This window comes from Python bivittatus, unplaced genomic scaffold (assembly GCF_059951505.1).
Source record: "Python bivittatus isolate LINGU-HERP-01145 unplaced genomic scaffold, Pbiv_v1 ctg000040_np1212, whole genome shotgun sequence".
In the NCBI taxonomy this organism is placed as follows: domain Eukaryota; kingdom Metazoa; phylum Chordata; class Lepidosauria; order Squamata; family Pythonidae; genus Python; species Python bivittatus.
The window spans coordinates 1,607,745-1,632,566 of record NW_028277032.1 but is presented as its reverse complement, the minus strand read 5'-3'; positions in this window follow the sequence as shown (position 1 = coordinate 1,632,566).

The window sequence follows — 24,822 nt, the reverse complement described above, 5'->3', positions numbered from 1 at the left end:
GAAGCTATTTCACTCCAGCCTGCTCTGGCATCTTGGGGCTCATGTAGTCCTGGCATCTTGCTCTCTCCTTCTGTCCCTTGCACACTGGCACAATCACACCAAGGCCCAATCCCAGATTCGACCAGTGCTGTCAAAGGGATCTGCGTCTCCTTGTGCCTGGATCTGATGTATGCTTCCTTGTTAACTTCCCTTTGTTAACCTGCATTTATGGCTGCCTTGCATGGAGAATATGAACCCACCTGCCAGTTTACATTTCCTCTCCTCTCTTGTAAAAAAATCTTAAAACTAAATAGTTTTAGACCAAAACTCTTGTCACATAACTACTACTTTGACATGAAATGCAGCAGTCCTTTCTTGTGTTATAATTAATTTTGGATGAAAAGTTAAACAATTTTATACTTGCAATACTGACATCCTAAAATGCTATTAATATTGATTTTTTTTTCTTTTTTCTCCTTAGTTTCAATACTTTAAATTTTCTAAATAATAGACTGTTCATAATTATAATGATATCCCACAAATATTATTGCACTGTAATCTGCATTGAAATAATATAATGTATCAAGATTTATAACATATATTACAATAAAAGCTGATGAATTCCCCTGAACACATACTGTTTTCAAATTTTAATATTCCTTTCATTATATATCTCTGCACTCTATTTTAGCTCATACTATTTTATCCTACGTTTTATCCTTACTCTATCTTACCTTACCAGATTTATCTATTTTATCTCACGATAGTCTATTTTAGCCTATTTTACTGTACCTCACTTTATTCCATTTCATTGTATCTTATTCTGGCTAATGCCTATGCTTACATATGATCAAATGACTAATCAATAAAGTCTACTACTAGTACTACTACCACAATAAAAGGGGGGGGGGAAAGAAAAGAGCAGAGAAAGCTAAATAAATAAATAAATAAAACTGTGGAGATAACCTTGGTGAAGGAATGAATGACCCATTAAGAGAGGAAAAATGACAACTCAATTCTGGGAAAGAAATGTGACTGAACCTCATCTTGATTCTGTTTGGTATAAAAGGAGTAAGAGGGAAATCTTGACAGACTTTCAAGTGTCTATTATTATACCCTACAATAATAAAGTAGCCTTCCTAGAATCCTTGCAGTGCCTGTTTCCTGACCTGGCCTACCTCACTGGTCTGACTTCTCTCTCTCCCAGCTGATCCAGACATGTCCAAACAATGTAACCGTATGCGGCTTGAAGTGGTGTAATCATGCGCATTGATGCCGTTACTATCAGAGCCACTCATTCTGGAGGGCTAGCAATACAAGGTCTGTATTCAGAAAAAAAATACAGGCAGGTAAGTTGCAAATCAAGCAGCTGCCCTCACACTCTGTGCTCAATTACTTTCTAGCCTTGGTTTGTTTTTGATGGCTTAACGTGGGGTGTGAACCTCTCCTGCCTGATCAGTTTATAGCTAAAGGTACTGTGCAGACAGATAAATCGAGTAATAGAGCATGCAGATTGAAGAAGTTGTGTGAATGCAACCCATGAGACTTTCTTTTGTTCTTCAGCCTGCCATCCGTTGCCCACTTTCCTGCAAATAAGCCACTCTTGAAATAGCGGGATTTAATTCCCATTAGACCTGTTTGTTAAAGAGGTTGATATCAAATGCAAAGAAAATCTCAGCTTCTAACAGAGTGTGCTAGTGTGAGAAAGCCATAGAGGTTCTTCTTTGGAAATGGACTATTGGGCGAAGTTGGCACTTTCACAAATTGACACACATGGAACCTTCACGCTGCAGAGAGCAGAAGTGACAAGAAAGTGGTTTTGTCTAATTTCTCTCTCTCCTCTCCTTGAGCAAAGAGATGGCTTCTCCAACACAGCCAGGAGAATGGGGTAATTTATGGAACTTTATGGTGAACCCCCTGGAAAGAAAAGGGCTTTTTCCCCTTGCTTGTGTGCCAAAAAACCACGTCACTGCAAACCATCCAAAGCTCCCGTGGAAGTGTGGGGAGCAAACCAAGCTAGTCTGATCCAGAAGTGATCCACAGGCATTGTTTCAAGCTGACAGTTGGGGGAAAAGGAGTTTCAGCTCAACTGCCTTCCCAAGTTCTGGGGAGGAGCAGCATGGTCGCCCTCCTTCTCAACAGCTAACTTAGTTGTTTCATTTAATTATTGATTCAGCTTCTGAGTCGCCCAACGACTGAAGTTCTTGAGGCAATGCACGGAAGTATGGACAGCAGCCCAAAGTGTCCCAATTCACAGAAGCCAGGCCGGAATGCTCTTCTCTTCCCAGTCTTCCTCACGACTGCTTCCTCCTCATCCAGAGAGGGAGCAGATGGATGTCTTTTTCTCCATTGTCCTTTTGGACAGTCTGTGACCAAAGACCAGGTACAGTTGGTTCCAGGTCTGAAAGGGCTTTGGACAGATTAACTTCTGAGAAGCCCCTGAGTGGGTCCTTCTGTCTGTCAAGGAATCTTGTTAGATCTATATGGTGGCAAGAGGACCCTTCTGGCTCAAGTCAGTCTTTGGATTTCATGCATGCCACAACAGGCATGGCTGCCAAAGGATGAAAAGTGTGGACATTGGTCCAGGCCAGCCCGACCATTTGGCAAGCTCAGCCTAGCACCTGAGGAGACAGATGCTGGGAAGTGACAAAGGTGCTCCTTTGGACTGGGTCTTTCATGGGTCATGTCACCTGCCCCCACCTTTCCTAGAATAACCTGTTGCCTCACTTACAGCAGGTGAAGCTTTTGCATATCCCATAATAAGATGCTTTTTGTGCTTTTCCTTCTCTGCCCCATTCTCCAGTGCATAAAAATCATCCGTGGGGTTTCTAGGGAGTGCAAGCAGCCTTGTGCAAGAGTGTCTGGCCTCTCACATTTCCTGGAGGTGAAGGTGCAGAACAGCAGGTAACCTGGTTTCTCCCCTGGACTTTTCTCAAGCCACAGAGTTGTAGATTTCTTCCCCATCTTCTGAGTTGCTGATTTTGTTGTCTTCCTCTGGCACACGTGCTGTTTGTAGTTAGGGTATACAACCACAGGGAAGATGAGTCTGATTTCTTTGATTTTAGTATGGAACAACCATCACAGAACGAAGTGTTTGTGTTCTTTCTGGAATAGCTACTTCAGATGACAGCAAAGCTTGTGAGTGATGGCCACGTGTGGTGGTCACTTTGGTTCATGTCCATGCCTATCTAATAAGCACACAGTTCTCCCCATGACCCAGCCAGCTGCCACCGCTGCCTCTTCATTAATTAGTCTAACTCTACACAATGACTCAGTGGCATGGCACAGGGACACGTATAAATAATTACAAGAACAGGCATGATTTAAAAAAAAAAAAACTAAAATAAAGATCCATCGTGAGTAGAGAGCTCACTGAGACCGAGCAAAGGGCAGTATTAGAATTTTTCCATGGCTGGAGGGAACAGCTGGGCTAGGAGGGTAGGAAGGGTGTGTAGTCCAAAGGTTACCCAGCATGTATCTCAAGTGTATTTCTCACCATTGTGCAGGTCAGGTGCTCTGTTTCCCCAGAAGTTCTGGAGAAAAGGTACATGGCTTGTGCAGGAAATATCTTTGATTGCAGAAAGCCAGCTACACAATGCCTCTCTCTGGCTATGGGAAAAGGTCCAGCCCTCAATTACTTGATGAACAGGAATGAACAAGAAAAGGAGAAGGATAATGAGAGATAAATAAAAAGGAACAAATACAACCTGCTGTTGGCTTTTATGATTCAATTCGTCCTTATTATGACACCAACATGCATGTCATTGCAATTCTTATTAATACAAACAGGGTCTGTTCACATGAAACATTTCAGCTGGCTGTTGAATGGGCCCCATTTTCTGGTTTGCACAATACGCTGAACAATAAAGTAACCCAACAAACTGGGTACACGCACAACACATTAAGCTGTCCTCCTACAAGGTTAACGCTAACAAAGCTTAGTATGACATACAAATGTGGCTGCTAGATTCATAAATGAACTGGTGAGTATGTTGTGTGAACAAAGTGAAAATGTTTAATGGGTATCTACAGTGGTACCTCAGGATACGAATGCCTCTACTAACGAACATTTCGGGTTACGACCAACTTGGGATACGTCCAGAGTCACGGAACGGATTAAGTTTGTATCCTGAGGTACCACTGTATATATTTTAATAGGGCTGCCAGATTGGGGCTGCAGAAATCCGGATGTCCACCAGATGGCGGAAAAGAAATATTGAAAACTCTTAACCTGGATTTTTTTTTTCATCTTTAAATAAAGGACAGATAATCTTAAACTTCTTGTTTAATACTCAATATACCTTATTATAATATTGTTCTTTGTCTTCTTGTTCAGTCTTGCAAAGGTAGTTCAGTCCAACCAATAAAACCGGGCGACTCAGAGTATGTGTCAATGCATATCACGTACCTTCTATTTCACGAGATATGGACAATATGTTGACTTACAAAAATTCTGTGGTAGAACAATAACTCACCCCAAAAAGGCCAACAACTGGAGTGGAGTTAAAGAATAAAATTTATTCAGCAAATTAGCAGGTTATAGTGAGTTACTGAATTCTTGTACCTAAGCAGGCCGAGAGGAAGCAATCACAGGGATACAGAAAACTGTTACAGGGTTTGGATCAAAGAAGTGCAGTGCACAATAGAACAAAATCAAGAAATTACTTAGAATTAACACAGGGATAAAAGGCCTGCAACATTCTCAGGGTGGGAGAGGTGACAAAGGCACACCTTGAAAGGTAAGACAGTTTCCTTGATCGCAGGCAAAGCTAGTGCTCTATTGTGTTCGGACCAACTTGCAAACTGCCTCCTTGGCCACAGATGCAGAAGAAAGGAGAGCAGAAGCTAACTGGTCCATTCCCAAGTCCTCAGCAGTCTTCATGGACATCAAACTAGGTCATACATTCTCAAGGTATGTCAGTGCCTGCTGATCTTTTGATATATACACTCCTGCAATTATATTTGATTGAGGGTTCTATAAAATATAAACAACTTGACCTAGTAGGTAGAAACCATAAGGTATATTGAATATGCAATCAAATGTATGCAAATGCTAGATGGATATGAATCAAAAAAAGGCATGAAAGATATATGAGAGAATATTTTCTAGTGGAGGTTCTGCTAATTACCATTATTGTAAACAACTCTAAATAGATTCACAGTATGAACAGTCTAATCTTCAAACTTCAATTTCTACTTCTTCCCCAATTTCATCATATTTACCACCAGTTTCTAGATTAGAGATCCTAGGCTTCATTGAATAGTGTGAGCATGCTTGGGACAAAAGTGGGCTTTTACTGCATTTGTGGCATCCTGGCCAAAATGTGCCTAGATGGACCAATATTGTCCTTATCAGTGAGGCAAAACTGTATGTGGCATGGATTTGACTAAGAATGATCTACATCTCCTCTATCTTACTAAAAGTGTTATGGGAAAGCTTCCCTTGACCAAAGCCATGTTGAGTGTTGGTAGTCAGTATCTAGGAGCTCATCTGGAGATGACCACAGTATATAGAAGACTGTGACTTGGAATGTTAGAAGATAAAATGGTAAACAGCATGAATTAATGAATGAAATAAAGAAAAAATACATGTGTGCATATGAGACTAAGAGAAGGAGGAAGGACATGATTAAGAGTTGATGAAGACATGAAGAGGACAGAAGGTATAGGTTTATTTATGAATAAAAGGGCTCAAATGTGGGAATAGGGTGAAGAATGAATGGATGCTGAATAACTGTAAATTGAAATGAAAAATCAATGACAATTACCTGTAAGAAGTCCTTTCATTATATCAAGGGAATGAATGAGAATTTAACTGCAAAATAAATATGTGTAGGTAGACTGAATGGGTGGAGCCATAGGAGAAGATCAGGAAAGTCATGGTTGGATGGAGTTAATGAGATCCTCAACAGAAGATAGGTGAGAAGTTTAAAAACAAGGGGTGATGTACAAACCAGTGGATGGTCATGTAGATGCAAGGATGGTTTGCAAGGATAGAACTGTATGGAAAAATGTAATGAATGGTGTGGGTCTCAACCAGATTTACATATATTTCCTTTTCTTTTTCTTATCTCAGGCCTCTAATTTCATTGGCTTGCTATTTCTTACTTGTTCTCTACACTCTGTATAACGCTGTTTGTCCTGAAAAGGAATAGCATGATGGCCATGTCTGGATGTGTTCATGCATAAAACCTTTTCTAATCCAGCCTTGTGTTTTTTGAAAGCCATGTGTTCTGGGCTCCACCATCCAATTTCTTTCCCAACTCTATTTCTTGATTGCTGCCCAGAAAGAGGGGGAGGGGGGGAACCATACCACACTATGGACCAAAATACATACCAATGAATCTGAATTGAATCAAATCAGGCCCAATCCAGAGAAAATCATTTGGCTGAATCAGAAGGAATGAATTAGTAGGTTGCAATCAAATTGAATCCAATTTGCACATGCCTAGTCATTTCTCAACAGTGGTCCTTGAAGAGTTTGCAATATTAATTAAGACCCCTGCTTGTTGCTAAGAGAGCTGAGGCTAAGCAGATTGAAGCTGGCTCGCTAGACCCAAATACCTTTTTCCACCTTCCTATTCAGAAAGCCAATCATTTGTTCTCCAACCCTGCCTTTTCACTCTGGATCAAAAGACTTCTGGGCCTTTGTTGCTTTTGAGGGATTGAATCTGTTTCAGAGATTGAGCCAAGAACAAGTCGGAGTGCAGCGGGAGCCATCCATAAAATGGATGCAGCCAGGCACAAACCGTGCAAATTTCTCCACCTCCTTTGGAAGCAGGAACAGAAAAACAGAAGCCAGGTTGGCTCTTGTCTGGGTGAAAAGAATGGAAGCCATCAATCCCATTGTCCTAAAATTCCAACCCCTTTTTGGTTCTGCGCCAACCAGAGGTCCCAATTGATGCTGGACTTTCGCCATTCCTCACTTGTACTCTTGAACAAAACTTTCCTTTGCTTTTCTCTCGATGATCACTGGGCAGTGGAAGGGCAGATTTCCATGGTTTTCTTCCTGATTTCCTCCACTTGATTCGTTTTGTTTACTCTGCAGAGTTGCTCAAATCCTTGCCCTTCTCCTCTAGAGTTTTGATCTGAACAGAGAGACATTCTGAAATTCATTCTGGAACTCGAATAGCGACAGATTGCTGTAAGTTTGCATTTGCATCTCCAAAGAAAAGGTCGTTTCTTTCCCCTTGCCTTTTCAGTGGATGGATGGGAATAACATGAAGACACCTAAAAGGAGTCGGTAAATTATTTTTAGGTGGGATGTCTTTTATAGCTGAAGACTTTGGTGGCCTTTTTTTTTCTTGTTATTTAAACCCCCTCCCCCAATCCCCAATAGCTAATAGGCGAGGAACATTTTCCTCACAAATGTAACCAAAATTGTGTTTCCTCAGTGGGAATGAACCTCCCCCTTGAATGAACTTCCTCCTCCTCCTCCTCCTCCTCCTCCTCCTTAAAATGTAATACAATTACATTTACAAAACCAGAGCTTTCATTCTCATATAGACAAATGAGCTAAAGAACCTGTGCCTACTGAACAACGAATCACTGCAGAATTTAACTGAGTATCCATCAGTCAGTATTTTATACAGAAAAACCTCCTTCAAGTTGAGCTCAGCTTTTGGTGACTTCATGGACTCCATCATGTCATTTTCTGGGCAGCAAGACAGGCTCCCCATTGCTCTCTTCTGGCATAGTTTTTCAACTTCCCAATTTAATCTTCTGCTGCAGCTACGTGGAGGTCTTCTTCTCCTCCAAGTACAAACTAGGACTTTTTTGAGATCATTCAACATCAGCCAGATGCTGCCAACTCCCTGGGGTTCTCCATCATCATCTTCACCATTACCATCATCATCGACTAGAATTCTATGAGCTAACAAATAATTAAAATAAACAGCTTCTATTTTGAATAAAATAAGGATAGTATAAAATTACCACTGGCTCATTGAGGCAATCAAGGGGCTGCCTTGTTTAATTGACAGGCTAAACAAAATTTAGCCACATTCAAGGAAATGAAATCATATTGGTGTGATAAAAGTAACTATACATAAAATAGATTAGCGTTGTCTGGATATTTTGGTAAATGGGGAGTTATAAAGTGGGCATTTGTGTTCTCATAGAAGGCACAGTAGAAAAGGAAGTGAGCTATGGATTCAACAGGTCCTTCTCCACAAGGGCACAATTAGCTCATAGGAGATTCTTCCTTGATTCCTGATGACCACATGGACACATCCATGCAGTTATCTTGGCCACAGTATCCTGACTTGGATATTTTTTAAACTTCCCAGTCTAGCCTTACTAAACTTGGAGGGAAGTTTCGGTGAACTCCCTCCATGTCTGCTCCAGATCTGATACTACTTAACTTTTTGAAATAACCGGCTGGTCATTGACTGTGTTTTATTAATAAATTTTAAAAAATTTGAAATCAGCCACATTTCTAACTAAGAAGCAGAAAGTGAGGCAGTGAGATGCACTCTACAAATCAGAAGTGAAGAACACACACACACACACACACACACACTTTTTTACATATGTGAATTATGTCTAGCAGTATTTATTTTTCATGATTTTCTCTTAGAATGTTGCAATGCAATTCTTTGAACAAAACTGCACGCAGAACTGCTTGATTGAGAAGCAAGATCATACAGAAAACAGTAAACAAGGTGAAAGGTAGCAGAAGTCTGGATCTTAGGCAAGAAATCCATATACAGGACTTCTATCAGGAGAATTAGCACGCAAAATAGACATGGATTTTTCCCCCCTCTTCAAACCTTTCAAAGAAAATTCCTACACTTGAAGCATGCCCAGATTAAAGCATTCCCACTTTTCATTTTTCTTCAGGGAGGTCTCTGCAAAATTTCTCAAGCAGGGTCACCATCATTGCAACCTAAGACCACTGTGAGAAGTTCAAACCCAGAAAAAGTCAATATTTAATTTCTGCAGCGTATGAAACCACATTGATCTATGCATTGGTTAGCATAGCGAGCAGGATGGGGGGGGGGGGCACCATTTTTCTGGCAAAAGCCTGCAGCGTCAGGAAGACAGACAGAGCTCAAATTAGACTAAGCAGCTTCTGGCATGAGCTGGGGCAAGAGAGAAAAAGGGCAAACCAGATTTAGAATAGTCTGAAATTTACAAATATGGATTAGATGTCTGTTCCTAGGAAATGCAAACGGTTCGAACAAGTCCTACATTTTACATGCGCGCACATATCTGAAAAATACAGGTGTGTTTTCCATTATGCAAGTTACACTGTTGGCATCCGTGGGCTTGATTTACATATTCAGAAGCTTCCTATGAAAGCTTGATTGACACAGCGCAGGAATCCATGACGTGCCTTTTCTGTTTTTTTTCCTGAGAACAGGGAGAGGCAGGACTGAACATTTCCTAGCTAGAAGGCACATTTTATTGTCACTGGAATCCATTCCTTCAGCAGTTATGGCATGCCCGGGGCGGGAGGCGGGGTGGCCGTGATGCAAACATGTTAATGAAAGGGCAAGGTAGGATTTTCAGCCCCTTTAACTATTTGCAAAATTAATTATTTCCAGGGATTTGGGATCTTTCTTTAAACTAACACTATAGTTTAGGAGTGATTAGATGATAGATAGATAGATAGATAGATAGATAGATAGATAGATAGATAGATAGATAGACAGACAGACAGACAGACAGACAGACAGACAGACAGACAGACAGACAGACAGACAGACAGTTAGATAGATAGATAGATAGATAGATAGATAGATAGATAGATAGATAGATAGATAGATAGATAGATAGATAGATAGATAGATAGATTTCACTTACTTTGAAAACTCATGCAGGGACAGGCTAAATCCATCTTTCTAGAAATGACAGTGTGAATCTGAAACGGACAGATTTGCTCATCTCCAGTTTACAATCTTTTACAAAATGCAGCTGTCAAACGCTGAGATGAATCCCAAAAATGTCATTGTTCTGGTATCCCAAATCTGGGTGTGAGAATCAGTATAAACAGTTACTCAGTTCTGTTGTATTTTAATGATTTTCTTTTTAAAAATCTGTAACAAAATCCTGTACCCATTTATCATTAGCAACTTTTCCTAACAAATGCAGATTTCCTGGGCAAGTTGCTTGGAGATATCTGGTTTTCAGCAGCCATTTCATCAATGCATTTTCTCAGGACAGCCTTTTGAAACAATTTTCCTGTAGGTATTTTTTTCTCATGTGAATTTCTCCAGTGAATTTTGATTCCAAATGTATATTTTTTTTCATAAATGGCCACAGCCGGAATATACTTTTTATATTCTGTGTTCCAAGGATATGCCCTTTTTCAGAAGTATTTTTCAGAAAGATTATTTTATGCAGTGGCGTCCATGTTCGCAGACTGCGCTCACTGGAGCCTACAGAAATCCGCATTTTATTTTCCCCATAATTCCTAATCCCACTCGAGGCCAGCATCAGAACCTGGCATTTGTGGCCTGTTACTGAAAGCCAAGGTCCCTAACAGGCTAATCTGCCTTGGACCCCGCCGTTTCTCCCTGGTCTCGTGACTGGCTCTGGAAACCGCGCCTTGCAGTTCAGAAACTGCTGGAATTTCCCATCACGCCTCTCCTCTACCATCATTTTAATTTTCCACAATGTCTCTCAACTAGCATCTTGATATTCTGGGAAGGTGGAAAAAGTGACTAAACTCAGCTGCCAACTCTTGCTCCAAGATGTCCCCTCGAAGTTGGTGACCCTGAATTTATTCCTTGCTCAGAAAAGTGCCCACAAAAGCATTGTCTTTCAGGTAGGCATATTAAAATGTATATCTTGCCTCTCTAGATATGACTTAGGTGACCTTAAAATATTGTAATCTAAAACAATGGCTGGATTTATGTGGCATAATACACTTCACGGCACAGGGCCAGGGTCTTTGAGGGACCACCTTTCTCCAATTGTCTCTATTGCCCCATCGGGTCTGGCAAGAGGGGCATCTTCTGGTTCCATTTATTAAGGAGTGCCACTTGGCGGGACCCAGGAAGTGGGCTTTTTCTGTTGCTATGTTTGCCCTCTGGAACCCCATTTGCCCTGAGATTAGATTGGCCCTCACCCTGCTAGTCTTTCAGAAGGCCCTTAAGACATGGCTGTTCTCCCAGGCATGGCGGTGGGGAAGTTAGGTGAGCCTGTGAGCTATTGCTGTTAGTGTTGAGGTCTTGAACACCACATTTTATTTATTTATTTTTATTTTTGCTGGGAATTGTCATATTATTGATGCTTTAATCTCTGTTCACTTGAACAGAGTCATCGGCACGAGATGGCAGCCATATAAATGGAATAAATAAATATGGTTTGTTTTAACCATACTTTGTTAAGAAGCTACCTGGCAGAGACATAATGCTGCAGTTTACAATCTACAGTGGTTGGGTTTACTTGACACTACATCAGGCCAAGTGGAACAGTGGAACCAAGCAAGTAAGATGGAGTGTAATTAAAGAATTAACCAGCCACATAGAAAACAGCAGAAGAGGAAGGAAGGAAGGAAGGAAGGAAGGAAGGAAGGAAGGAAGGAAGGAAGGAAGGAAGGAAGGAAGGAAGGAAGGAAGGAAGGAAGGAGGGAAAATAGCATAATCCCCCTCCTTCTATTATAGAGAATAAAGTTCTCAGAAAAGAGCATCCCTTGATTTTTTCCTAGGCCAACACCAGGTTAGGGAAGGCTAATGAACTTGCCCAGTTCTTATCAGTTTTCCTCCATTCCATCAAGTAAGGTGGAAATAATTTGCTGCTGGGGGGGATGGATTAGGAGGGGGAAAAGCCAGTTGACTGGCTAACTCTCAGCCCATTTCTTCTTCCATCAAGTCCTTCAAAAACCTAAGGAGACTTCAGGGGGAAATGCCATCAACTCTGCTGAGCCATCCTGGGAAAAGACACAGCTGCTTTAATGAGTTCCTGGTAGCCCCTTTGACGCACTTACACATACCTAAAGTATGTTTATGCCTTAAGCACTGCACAGCCCTATTTGAAAATATTTTTGTGTAATGTGTTTACCAATGCAGAGAGATGAATGTTTCTTTCAATCAACCCCCATAAAAAACAAATATTGATAAAACTAGATGAGAAAAAAAAAGCAAACAAATTTGTTGCAGTATTTTATCGCTGTGCAAATAAACAGAAATGTAACGTAGAGGTGGGTACATGGCAAATAAAACTGGAGGAAAAATGTTCTCCCGATCTGTGCATGCTCCAGTTCCAGAATTAATTTTAGAAGCTCTATCTGGAGAGCAATTAGAAGAAGTAAGTCACTGGAAAGAGCAAACACTCAGAATAATGCTTAAAAAAATGGAATGGGGAGCATCCTTTCATCCCTAAGTGCACCATTTTATGATGTTTAATTCCTAAAGGAATTAGAACGATTAAAACAAGAGCATTTAAAGTTAACAATAGCCTTCAATTCACCTCAAATTAATGGTACAATAAGAAAGAGCAGATTACGGGGAGCTACTTAAAGGCTGATAGGAATAGACAAATTGTCAGATTGGATTTTACTCAATTTCTCATTTTTGTTACCTTACATTCATTCTGTTCTGCTTTGATAACATGCTTGCTGCTGCAAATACCTAATACGTTGGAATGGCACCAGGCTGGGAATGCAGACACGTCGATTCGGTGTGTGGAAATTAGGTAAGCTTACATAAAATGATAAACTGGACAAAATTAGGGCTGGGCAATTCTGATTTGATCTGGGTAATGAGAATTTGCTGCAGCAATGCTTTTTTCCAAAGGCGAAGAGAAAGAAGTCGCTTCTTTAATTTTTTTTCTCTTTCTCTAATTGCTTTCTGCACTTTTTTCTCTTGTTTCTTGTTTCTAACTTTTCTTCATATGCTTATCTGTTATCTGTGTAAAGATCTTCCGTAAAAATTATGTATTAAAACGAAAAACAAAGGCGAAGAGAACTTCCATGAAATTTTCCAGGGTGGAGCGTGGTTGCTAAGAAGTGGGTGTGAAGATACAATCTGTCTCTTGGTTTGGACTTTATCTGATTTCTCATGCTCCCGTTAAATCCCAAGAAACCCCTCCCATGAGGGTTTTTTCAGACTGGGAGGTGTGGGAAAAGAGGACAGCTCTGGAGTAGCACAAAAGCGTGTTACAGAAAACACTACAGCCGTAGCACACCCCAAGCCACGTCCGGTGATCACGTTGGCTCAACAACACACCAAAAGAAATTCAAAAGAAACATCGAAGCAACTCAAAGTAAGATAACTAAAAGAAAGCCTTCTTCCTAGAGGAAGATTTTTTTTTCTGAGTATTAAAAAGGCAGTTTTAATACTAGACCCCTTCCAATCAGGGTTCAGGCCAGGATATGGGACTGAAATTGCATGGTTGCACTTGTGGATGACCTCTTGAGGGATGGGGGTGGGGGTAGTGCATCCATTCTTGCCATGCAATACCACTGATCTTGTATTCTTTTGGACCTGCTCCAAGGGTTGGGAGTTGGTGGCACAGTGTTATGCTGACTTCCCTCCTTCCTCCAGAGTCAATTCCAGTTGGTGTACTGGAAGGGGACAAGTCTTCCAACAGCCCCTCTTGTGTGGGGTGCCTCAGGGTTCAACTGTCTCCCACTCCTGTTTAATATCTACACAAAGCCACTGGGTGAGGTTATTCAAAGTCATGGGTTGAGGTATCATCAATATGCTGATGATACTCAGCTATCTATCTCCAACACTTGCTGGCCAAGTGATGCTGTGGACATTCTGTCTCAGTGCCGGAGACCGTGGATCTGGATGGGGAAGAACAGGCTTTATCTCAACCCTAGAGAGATGTGAGTGTTAGGGCATCCTGAATCTCATGATGTTGCATCTCCCCTCCTTTTCAACACCTACATGAAACCACTGGGTGAGGTCATCTGCTGACTTGGGGTTTGGTATCAGCATGCTGATGATACCCAATTATATTTTTCGACCCTGGGCTGGCCAAGTGAGGCTGTCGAGGTTCTATTCCAGCCTGGAGGCTGTGCAGGTTTGGATGGGGAAGAACCAGCTCCAATTCGATCCTACCCAAACTGAGAGACTTTGAGTGTTTGGACCACCCAGATCTGGGGATATTCCATCTTTGTTCTTGGATGGGGTGGCACTTCCTTATTCAAGGGTGGTACTGCACAATTTGGAGGTCTTCCTGGACTCACAGCTCCTGCTTGATGAGCAGGTGGCAGGTGTAGCCAGGAAGGCCTTTGCAAAGCTTCATCTGGTGCACCAGATGCACCCTTTCCTAGCTCAGGGGCCCTTCAGACAGTCACTCATGCCCTAGCCAGCTCATGGCTTGACTACTGCAATGCGGTTTACATGGCGCTGCCCTTGAAGACCCCCTGGAAGCTTCAACTGGTCCAGAATGCAGCCGTGCAGGAAGTGACGGGCTTGCCTTGGTGTGCCCATGTAGCACCTCTGCTTTGAGGGCTGCACTGGTTGCCAATTTGCTTCCAGATATGATTCAAGGTGGGAGTCGTTACTTATAAAGCCCTGCATGGCATGGACCTTGATTACTTGAGGGACCACCTGTCTCCCACAGCATCTGCCCAGCCAATCCGATCTGGCAGGTTTGTTGGGCTCCGGGTTCCTTCAGTTAAACAATGCCACCTATTGAGACCCCAGAAGTGCACCTTCTCTGTTGCAGCACCTGCCCTCTGGAATAAGGTTCCCCCTGAGATTTGAACGGCCCCCACCCTACTGGTGTGTCAGAGGGCCCTGAAGACGTGGCTCTTCGCCCAGGCCATTGGCGAGTGTCAGTGACACCCCCTTCTCTTCTTTTTCCCTGTCCCCATCTGGCTTTGTTAATTTTTCCATCTTGGCTCTATTTTGTTTTCTGTTCTTTTCTTGTTTTAAACCATTCGTAAACCACCCAGAGTCATTGGGAGCCAGGTAACATATACATTTAATACATGATCATTCTGGATAAGGTTGTGCTCCCCCGGACAGAACCAGTGGGCAATCTGGTGATCCCCTGGACCCACAGTTCCTGCTTGTAGAGCAGGAGGCAGCCACAGCCATGGGGGTCTTTGCACAGTTTCATGTTATACTCCAACTGTGCCCTTCCCAGGATCAGTCACTCATGTTTTGGTCACCTTCTGAGCGGATTATTGTAGTGTGCACTATATAAAGATCATCCAGAAGCTTTAATTGGCCCAGAATGTAGTAGCACAAGCAATTATGGGTATGTCTCGTGATTTACAACTTCATTACAACTTTGTTCTGTGAACTGCACGGGCTCCCAATTTGCTTCCAGGTACAATTCAGGAGGCTGGTTGTCACCTAAAAGCTCACCATGGGGCCAGGGTATCCGAGGTGATTCTATCCATCCCTTAGGTTGGGCAGGAAGCTCTGGGTCCTATCAATCAAGGTTAGGTTTAGGTCCAGGAAGCCTGCCTTCTGGACCACCATTTTGACCAAGATTCTGTTCTTCTAACCAAAAATCTTGAAGAAACCTGGCTGTTTCCTCAGGCACGGGGCCAGGAGAGCAACAGAGTCCACCCTGCTAGTAGTTGATGTTTTCAGCAGCCACTTTGCCCTTTAACAGGTTGGGGAATGTCTTTTGTATACTGTATTTATACTGCATTTTTAAATCTTTGCCCGCTGCCCCAAACTGCCTTTGTGAGATAGGCAGCCATCGAAACGAAAATAAATCAATAACATTTGGCACGGCATAAAAACACACGTCTTCCTTATTGCTAATTGGAATCTGACAGGGATCGCTAAAATTGCACCAAAAAATGTCCAGGATCCAAAATTCATCTCAGCAGTTGTCTCCCTGGAGAGGCTGCGATGCCACCTAGGAACAAGGAAGGAATTTATTTGATTCGTTTTGCCAGACAAGCTCCATATGTGTTTATTAGAGAAATCAAAGGAATGCATTAGATTAGGAGAAATTGTCTGCAAAAATGTGTGCAATGGAAACACTCAGGTCTGGATGTGCATATTATTTATTTATTTATTTATTTATTTATTTATTTATTTATTTATTTATTTATTTTCCACATTTGTCACCGCCCCTCTCACTGCAGAGCGACTCCGGGTGGTTTACAGTAAAAAAGCATAAATAGTAATTAAAATAGAATAAATACTAATTACAAATGCGTTACAAAGGGTTCCTATACGAATCATAAATATCTTTCAAGAAGCTGATGTCCACTGGGAGTTATTAGACTCAGGGAGCGTCTTTGAGGGGAGCGCATGTTAGGGCAATGCGCGCACATGCGCCCACACCCAGAGGAATCTTCCAGTCATATGGAAAAGCAAAGAACCTGGCTTAACTTTTGGAACAATGGCAAAACGAAACCAGGCAGAATTGGTTGAGTCATTCCTCTCCGCTCCGGAGAACGAGAGCCCCAGCGGGATGGCAGAAGGAATTGAAAGGGGATCTGACTTGGGTTGGTGTCTTGCAAGCCCCCTAAAATGGCACGAGATTGTGTCCTGGAGTTCCTCTATCAAAGAGGGAAACAAGCAAACAAACAACCCAGAAAAATGTCTTGCCCTGTTCTACCCTGGATCAATTACGCCTGAGGAGATTCTGTTAGTTAGTGGCTATGCAGCACCACTTTTATTAATGTTTTATTAATATTTCAGGACCGGGCTGGGAGTCCAAGCCACTTTCTGTAATAACGTTTTAGAATACATAATATAAAATGCATTTGCCATAAATCACCGCCTGACCGCTCCTTGGCAGGCTGGCTCTGCTTGTGGCTAATCAGCTATTGACAAGGTTTTAACAATTTATGGAGAGAGTGTGTGGGCTTCATAAAGAAGTTCCGTTTCGGACAAATGCCACACTTCCCCCTTGCCCCAAGGCCCCAGCATGGCCAGTCTTGATGTGTTTGCAGGGGGATTCAATAGAAGCCATGATCTCCAGGTCTCTCTGTCCTGGAACGCAACATTATTGGTCTTTTCTACATCTAATTGTTTTCAAATCCAGCTTTGCATTTGTGGGCCTAAAAAGAAACTCTGGCCTAACCCAGACAAGCTACCGTTGAGAACTAGATGATTTCCTTGTAAGCCGACACACTCTGGTCCACATCCAACCAACTTGGAGGTACTAGCTGAACCCTGGTAAAATGGAGTGGCTGTGGGTTAATGGCTCCTTTGTATCCAGGACTTTGTCATCTTTGGTCTTGGATGGGGTAGCAGTGCTCCAGACAGACCCAGTGCATAATCTGGGGGTCCTCCTAGACTCATGGCTCCTGCTCAAAGAGCAGGCGGCAGTCATGGCCAGGAGGGCCTTTGCACAACTTCAGGTTGTGCATCAGTTACGCCCTTTCCTGGATCGGGATGCCCTTCGAACAGTCACTCATGCCCTTGTTATCTCCCAAATAGACTACTGCAATGCACTCTACATGGGGCTACCCTTGAAGAGTATCCGGAAGCTACAGCTGGTTCAGAATGCAGCTGCGTGGGCTATTTTGGGAGCCCCAAGAAGGGTCCATGTAACACCATTGCTCTGCAAGCTGCATGGGGTACCAGTTGCTTCCGGGCCCAATTCAAGGTGTTGGCTATCACCTTTAAAGCCCTACATGGCATGGGACCAGGTTACCTAAGGGACCTCCTCTCCCCATGACTTCAACCCATCCCACCCATTCACACAGAGAAGGCATGCTTCGGACCTCCTTGGTAAAAGAACTCCAACTAGTGGGGTCCAGAAGGTGGACCTTCTTGGCTGTGGCCCCCGCTCTTTGGAATATCCTGCCCCCAGAAGTGAGATTGGCCCCATCACTCCTGGCCTTCCGGAGGGCTTTGAAGACCTGGTTCTGCCACTTGGCCTGGGGTGGGGAGGGAATACTTCAAGCATGGGGATGGCTAGCCCCATAGAGGCCTGTTGTCTTCAGCCCCAGATCCTTCATCTTCTTGGACTTTCTCCTTTTTTGGTAATGTTTTGTATAAATTGTTTGCGTTTTATGTATTTATATATATATATGTTGTTTTAATGCCTTGTGTGAGCCACCCAGAGTCCCCCATTGGGGGGAGATGGGCGGAGAGAAATTTAATAAATAAATAAATTAATTAATTAATTAATAAGGCACTGACCCCCACTGAGGACACCCTACTGCAGAAGTAAAAGTAATATGAGAAACATAAAAGTTAAGAATCAGATGCAGTCCGGTAGCAGATTTTTGGACTAAGACGTTTTATTAAAAGGTATTAGCTTTTGTGAGCTGAAGCTCATTTCATCAGATGTGTGGGGTGGCTAAACTGAGGTAGAATTAAAAAAGGGGGCAAGGCAAAGGAGGTGGGAAAGAAAGGATGGTTATGTAGATGCAGGTTACATGGGAGACAGATTACAAGATCCTCATCAGTTAGCAATTATATTAAAAACCCTCTATCTTTGCTAAGTCCTTCTGTGATCAGACCTGTTGATGTCCGTGACTTTGCCAGTCTCTTGCTCTGTGATGCCAGTGTAGTTGCGTTGTTCTAAGATGGAAACTTGAAATCTACAGCTGAGAGTCTTGGGAGATTAAAAGGCTCTGATATTGTTTTGTCTTTCTTTTTTAAGTCCTGTTGTCAAACCTATGTCCATTAATTATTTTGCACAAAGTCTGACCTGTTTGTTCAGCACAGAATCCAGAGGGACATGGCTGGCAGCTGATGGCACATTGGAGGATGAGCATGTGATTTTTGGCTCTCCTCCTACACTGTCTACAGAAAAGTAATTTTTTTCTAGATTTTTTTATCCCGCCTTTATTATTTTTATAAATAACTCAAGGCGGTGAGCATACGTCATACTCCTTCCTCCTCCTATTTTCCCCACAACAACAACCCTGTGAGGTGGACAGAGCTGAGAGAGAGGGACTGGCCCAGAGTCACCCAGCTGGCTTTCATGCCTAAGGCAGGACTAGAACTCACCATCTCCTGCTTTCTAGCCTGGTGCCTTCACCACTAGACCAAACTGGCTCTCTTTGTTGAATGCAGCGGGGAGAGGTTAATAAGACTGTGGAGTCTTATTAACTCTGGGGTTCTCTGAGCTTGGTTCTTTTCTTGCAAACGTTTCATTACCCGGCTAGGTAGCATCTTCAGTGCTAAAATGGGATGGGGTTTGCTCTCTGTTTATCTGCTGTGGCCTGCTTTGCCAGTGCTGGTAAGGGTGGGGGGTTTGTTTCGCTCCTCTGGTAGTTCTTTGATTGGCATATGTTTGCTGCTTGATTGTGTGCCTGGTGGCAACCTTTGCTTATCTGGGTGATGATTGCTGGTGAGGCGATCTTCTGGTCTTTTGTCTCTTTTGAATAGTATGTAGATGCTGTTAGTCTCTATGTGTCTGTTAATTGCTGCCTTGTCTGAATTCTTCCAAGAATTCTCTTGCATATTTGGATTTGGCTTGGTCTAAAACGCTGACAGTTTCCCAGTTAAAACTGTGGTTGAATCTGTCCATGTGCTGTGAGATTCAGGAATTTTCATCCTGTCTTCTGACTGCTAGTTGGTGCTCATGGATGCGCTCTGCTAGTCTTCTGCCTGTCCGTCCTACGTAGTGTTGGTTACAGTCCTTACACTGTATGTTGTAGATGACTCCTGTTTTTTCTTCTTGGGCTTCAGGGTCTTTTGGTTTACTTAGGGTATTTTGGAGTGATTTTGTTAGTTTGTGTGCCACAGAGATGCCATATGTAGGTGGCCAGTATGAAAGAAGGAGGTTCAGTCACATAGAGATAATGAATGAGGATTAAACCACAGAACAAATATACAAAAGAAAAGTGAATGGATTGAAGGGAAAGGGAGATCTGAGAAAGTCATAATGAGAAGCAGTTAATGAAATCCTCGGAGATGGAGTGGGTAGGAACTTTAAAGGGCAAAATGCAAGGTCTGAAGCATGGACGGACATGGCAGAAGCTAGAACGGCTTGCAACGATGGAAGGATAGAAAGATAAGGAGAAGTATAGTGAATGGTATTAGCGTAAACTAGCCTTAGCTGGGTTTCCCACCCACCCCCTTTTCTACTTCTTATCTCATGACTCTAATTTCTTGAGCTTTTTCTTTCATTTGCTGGACTCTGCGCAACCCTTATTCCCAAAGGATATAGTGTGATGAGTGCATATGTACATGTGCTATTATTAAGGCAGAAGGGAAGATGTCTGGTTAAAAGGTGGTGGTCCCCAGGGTTCCAACAGCTGTTGACAGGAATGTTTGCAGGGTGTGGTCAAAAACATCAAGATGGTGCCCACAATGGTGCAGTCAAAGCTCTGCCTGCTTATCACGTGTGTCACACGTAAAACATAGTCTGCGGACACCCCTGGCTGTTGAAACAATGCTAGAGACGCTGCTGAGCTACAGGGCTGGCATCAGGACATTCCATTTTAATCTTGCCAACCTAATGCACATCGCTTGTGAGCACAGAACGCTTTGCCTAATTATTGTGCTGCAGTTCTTTCAAGAGCCCCCTAAATTACGTGGAGATGCTTAAGCCCAGCTTGCAGGTTGGAAATGAGCTGGAGACAGAACAGTTGCCTGAAAACAATCTAGTGATTTCGTGGTGGAATCCAGGTTAGCATCGGGTATCATGATGCACTTGAAAAGGGGCTAGGACTTTGATCACACAGGTTCCCCCCCCCCATCACTCCCCCGGCCCCCTCGACAGTGCTCCGGTCTCCACTTTGATAGATTTCATGGTAAAAACCAAGCTAGTCAGAATGCTTGCAAATCAGGCAAATTCCTATTCAGAGTTTTGAGTCAGTTCAGATTTGCAGTCTAATTCAATGTGAACTTTCATTTCAAGTGGGAGACCTGAATAAAATTATTTAATAGCATTGATTTGATTTGGACATGGATACCAGACTGGAAGAAAAAAAGCATTTCTGCACACAGAGAGAAGTAGTCTGACTTTGCACACCTTTCTGGTCTCCTGCCTCTTGTAACACAAGAAGTAAACCTTCAGTATCAGGATTTGTTATGCCAGAGTAGGAGAGGGCAATTGCCCTCCCTCCCCAGCCCGTTCAGGGGTTTAACCTGGCCATCAAGCACTGAGCTAGATCCATCCTGAGCTACCACCCACTCTTTTCCACCAGCTCTCTGTCCTCCATGTTCAGCTCTTTGATTCAGCGACAAACACACCAAAATCTTCAGATACAATTTCCTCTCTTAGATCAAAATAAACTGGTACGAGATCTGAGCACCCGCCTGACGGCATGCCAGGTCTGCGTATTGTATGGGGTCGATGCTGAAAACTCAATCAAGTTTTGTCATTTGAACATACTGCTTTCTATCTGATTCATTTCCATGCAGGGGGGCGGTGGGTTGCAATTGACTGGAAATCACACATCCCCTTGGGCTACATGCATCACTCAGAAAGTTCTGAGTTGGTGTGTAGCCTCTTAGCATTTCGAGGGACGTGGGAGGGGGAAAGGGAGAGATGCAAAGAGAAAGTAGGAAGACATCTGGCTGATCTGGGATGGTGGGAAACCATCAGGGGTGTCTGCAGAATATGGTCAACCAAGTCAAAATGGCAGCCATGACAGTACAATCTACCCATTTTTTATGTGCATCGGACATAAAACTCTTCCCATCCTGGATATAATCTGTTCCAACTTCTTCCTTCAGGACGGCGCTACAGAGCACCATATGTTAAAACATCTAGACATCAGAATAGTTTTTTTCCTTCTGCCATTGTTCTGTTAAATACTATATGACCTGATATGTACTGGACAGTGGCTTCTTCCTTGGAAAAGTTATTTTACTGGGGCAGTGTTATTGTTACTATTTATTAATTTCCTGTTGCTATCCAAACGCACCGTTGATTTTGCTGTTGGTCACCGAAGACAAATTCCTTGTATATATTTTATACTTGGTCATTAAAGTATTTTGTATTTGTATTTTGTATTTGTATAAAGAACAGAGCTTTGATCACTCTGACATGGCTGCCATCTTGACTTGGTTGACTACACCTGCAGACCACATCCATTTCCATGTTGCAACTCTACAAGAGCTTCTCGAACAGATTTACTTAGAAGGACGGCCCCTTACGTCCAAGAGGACTTCCTTGCAAGAAAGTACCGATCAGACTGCAATTGTAAATCTTTCTGGCTTCTTGGGAGGTTCTTAATTGAACATCTAAAACCACAATAGAAAAGCTGTCTAAACCGGAGAAGAAGAATGTGCTTCTAAGGAGGGATCACCAACAATTGAAGACTAGCCGAAACTCCCTATTCAGAGAAAAAGAGCATTTCTTACCTTGTAACAAAACAAATAAGCCCAACACTGAAATGTTTGAAAACATGCAGCTTGTTTTAGAAAAGAAAGAAAATGATGTCAGTGGAGGCTTCTTGAGACTGCATTTACACCAGATCATCTTGGGTGGATAAGGAATTGCAGGAAGGAAATGGCTAGGGGAAAAATTCTTCCCCATCTTCCCATGTGCAGGGTGGCTCTAATCCAGATCAGGGCCCCTTATGCTTATTTTAGGCCCAAGGAAAAGAAGAATGGGAGCTTTACATTGATCGTTGGTGTATGAACCTACATCTAATGTGCTTTGTGCATATGGCAATTGCCCTGTTTGGAAGCCTGCATGGATTCTGCACATAGGGTGGAGCTGATACATTGCTTTCATTAGGGCTTGCGCATCCATGATATTTGTAAAACCCCTGGATTGTTCCTCCATGACAGTGTTCCTCAACCTTGGCAGCTTGAAGATGTGCGGACTTCAACTCCCAGAATTCCCCAGCCAGCATAGCTGGCTGGGGAATTCTGGGAGTTGGTCCGCACATCTTCAAGCTGCCAAGGTTGAGGAACACTGCTCCATGAGACCGAGGCAGGTTGGGCTACAGCAGAGCATTCTGGGAGTTGAAGTCCGCACATCTTCAAGCTGCCAAGGTTGAGGAACACTGCTCCATGAGACCGAGGCAGGTTGGGCTACAGCAGAGCATTCTGGGAGTTGAAGTCCGCACATCTTCAAGCTGCCAAGGTTGAGGAACACTGCTCCATGAGACCGAGGCAGGTTGGGCTCCAGCAGAGCATTCTGGGAGTTGAAGTCTGCACATCTTCAAGCTGCCAAGGTTGAGGAACACTGCTCCATGAGACCGAGGCAGGTTGGGCTCCAGCAGAGCATTAGAGCTTCTGCACCTCCCAAAAATCACCTTCAAGGGCCTGAATGTTGGACTTTGGTGTTGTTTCCAATGGCCTTCAAAGGGAGTTGGATCCAAAGCCTTTAATGGCTTGGCGCTTGGTTGAAAAAGATGACTCTTGTCTCCTTTGTTCTCAGCGCTGAGCATCAGCTTGACTTCACATTTTAAAATGCTTTGTTGTTTTACAGATACCAGCATCTGCCAATCTGTAGGGTGCCCGAGCGTACCAAGTCGCTAGATGGAGGGGAACAAAGAATGGGGTGGGGGGCCGGGAGTGGGTGAAGCAATCTCATTTCATATGTTCCATAGCTTGCCTATTTGCTGCATCAGCTGTGCACATCTAGGTCAAAAGCTACCATTTGTCTTCTTTCCAATCACAATTTAATTGATCAGGACAGCAACCCTCTATTTTCTGGAAGGCTTCCTCCAGAAAAATTTAGATTACATTTACACCAGATGCTTAACCAAGTCGCTGGGTTGAAGCCAGTTCAAGCTCTATGGCTACATTCCTACAACATGCTAAACTTGGTTAGTATTGACCACAGAGAGGGGGTGTGTGTGGGGAAGGGGGCTTAGCGTATTTTGTGAGCCCAGTTCATATTTTCTTGCAAATCCAGAAAATGGATTGATTTGGGCCCCAGATGACACATCTTTCTCGCTCTTTTCTTCTTAACCAGGGTCTACAATGGCCATACCCTTCTTCCCCCCTCCCACCATCTGCTGCTACCTTTTCAATACCGACTCCCCCTCCCCCCTCCCGTCTTCCCATCCCCCACTATAAAAATCAACAAGTCCCTGCTGCCCCCTGGTGGCTCTTGGTAGTACATATGAGGAGAAGAAGAACCAGCACTCAAAATTACCCATTTGGTGGGTTTCGCTTTGTCCTCTGCAACCTTGTCTTGACTCAACCCAACCCAGGCCTTGCTGCGTCACCTTGCTCAATTCACAGGGAAGATAATGTCCCTCAAGTGTAAAAGAAGCATAAGGTCTTCAGCCCAAAGCACCAAAAGAAAAGATTTAAGCTGGGGCATTGTTTTTCCAAGTTGTTTTCTGTTTGTGTGTGTGTGTAGGAGTGAGTAAGGGAGTTAATGGGGTGTAGACAGAGATAACACAAAAGGCAGACAGTCAGAAGAAAGGTTCTTAGGACTCCATGCGAGGCGCAAATCTGGCTTACTCAAGGAATTAAGCCATGATATTTTAATATGTGGAATAAGCCCATATATTGTGGCTTGTTAACCACAGGGCTTCTTTCTTACTTTCACTTGTAATGCTCCATGGAGTGACAGATTTTTATGGGGAAAGGAGTTTGCTTCGTTTTGCAGGTTGGAGTGGAAAGTTGACCTGTTTTTTAAGGGGCAAAATGAATTCTTTAAGCCTTTGAAAACCTTAAACCACCCCTTTGACACCATAACCCCAACCCGAACATCTCCAAGTTAATATCCCTCCAGTGTAAATGTTTGGCCCCACCTATTACTCCAGTGGTGCAGAAAAGGGGCACTGGGGTGCATATGCAGCCGATGTGCTACAGTTTGGTTAATCCTGGTTTATGGCTCAGCATGTTGTATGAATCCATCCAATTGCATTTTATTCAACAAACCGCCTTTCAGCAAGCCCTGACTTAACTTTAGCATGATGTGTGAGCCCGATTGCCCTGTTCCATTCAACTCTTTGGATACTGTCAATGGGACGGTAGTTTGAAATCTAGATGCTATGAACAAGTCTAGGGGTGGACAACAGAGTGGGACCCAAAGTGGTAGGCTAATGTCCCTTAATGGTCAGCGAATATCATTTTTATGGGCACT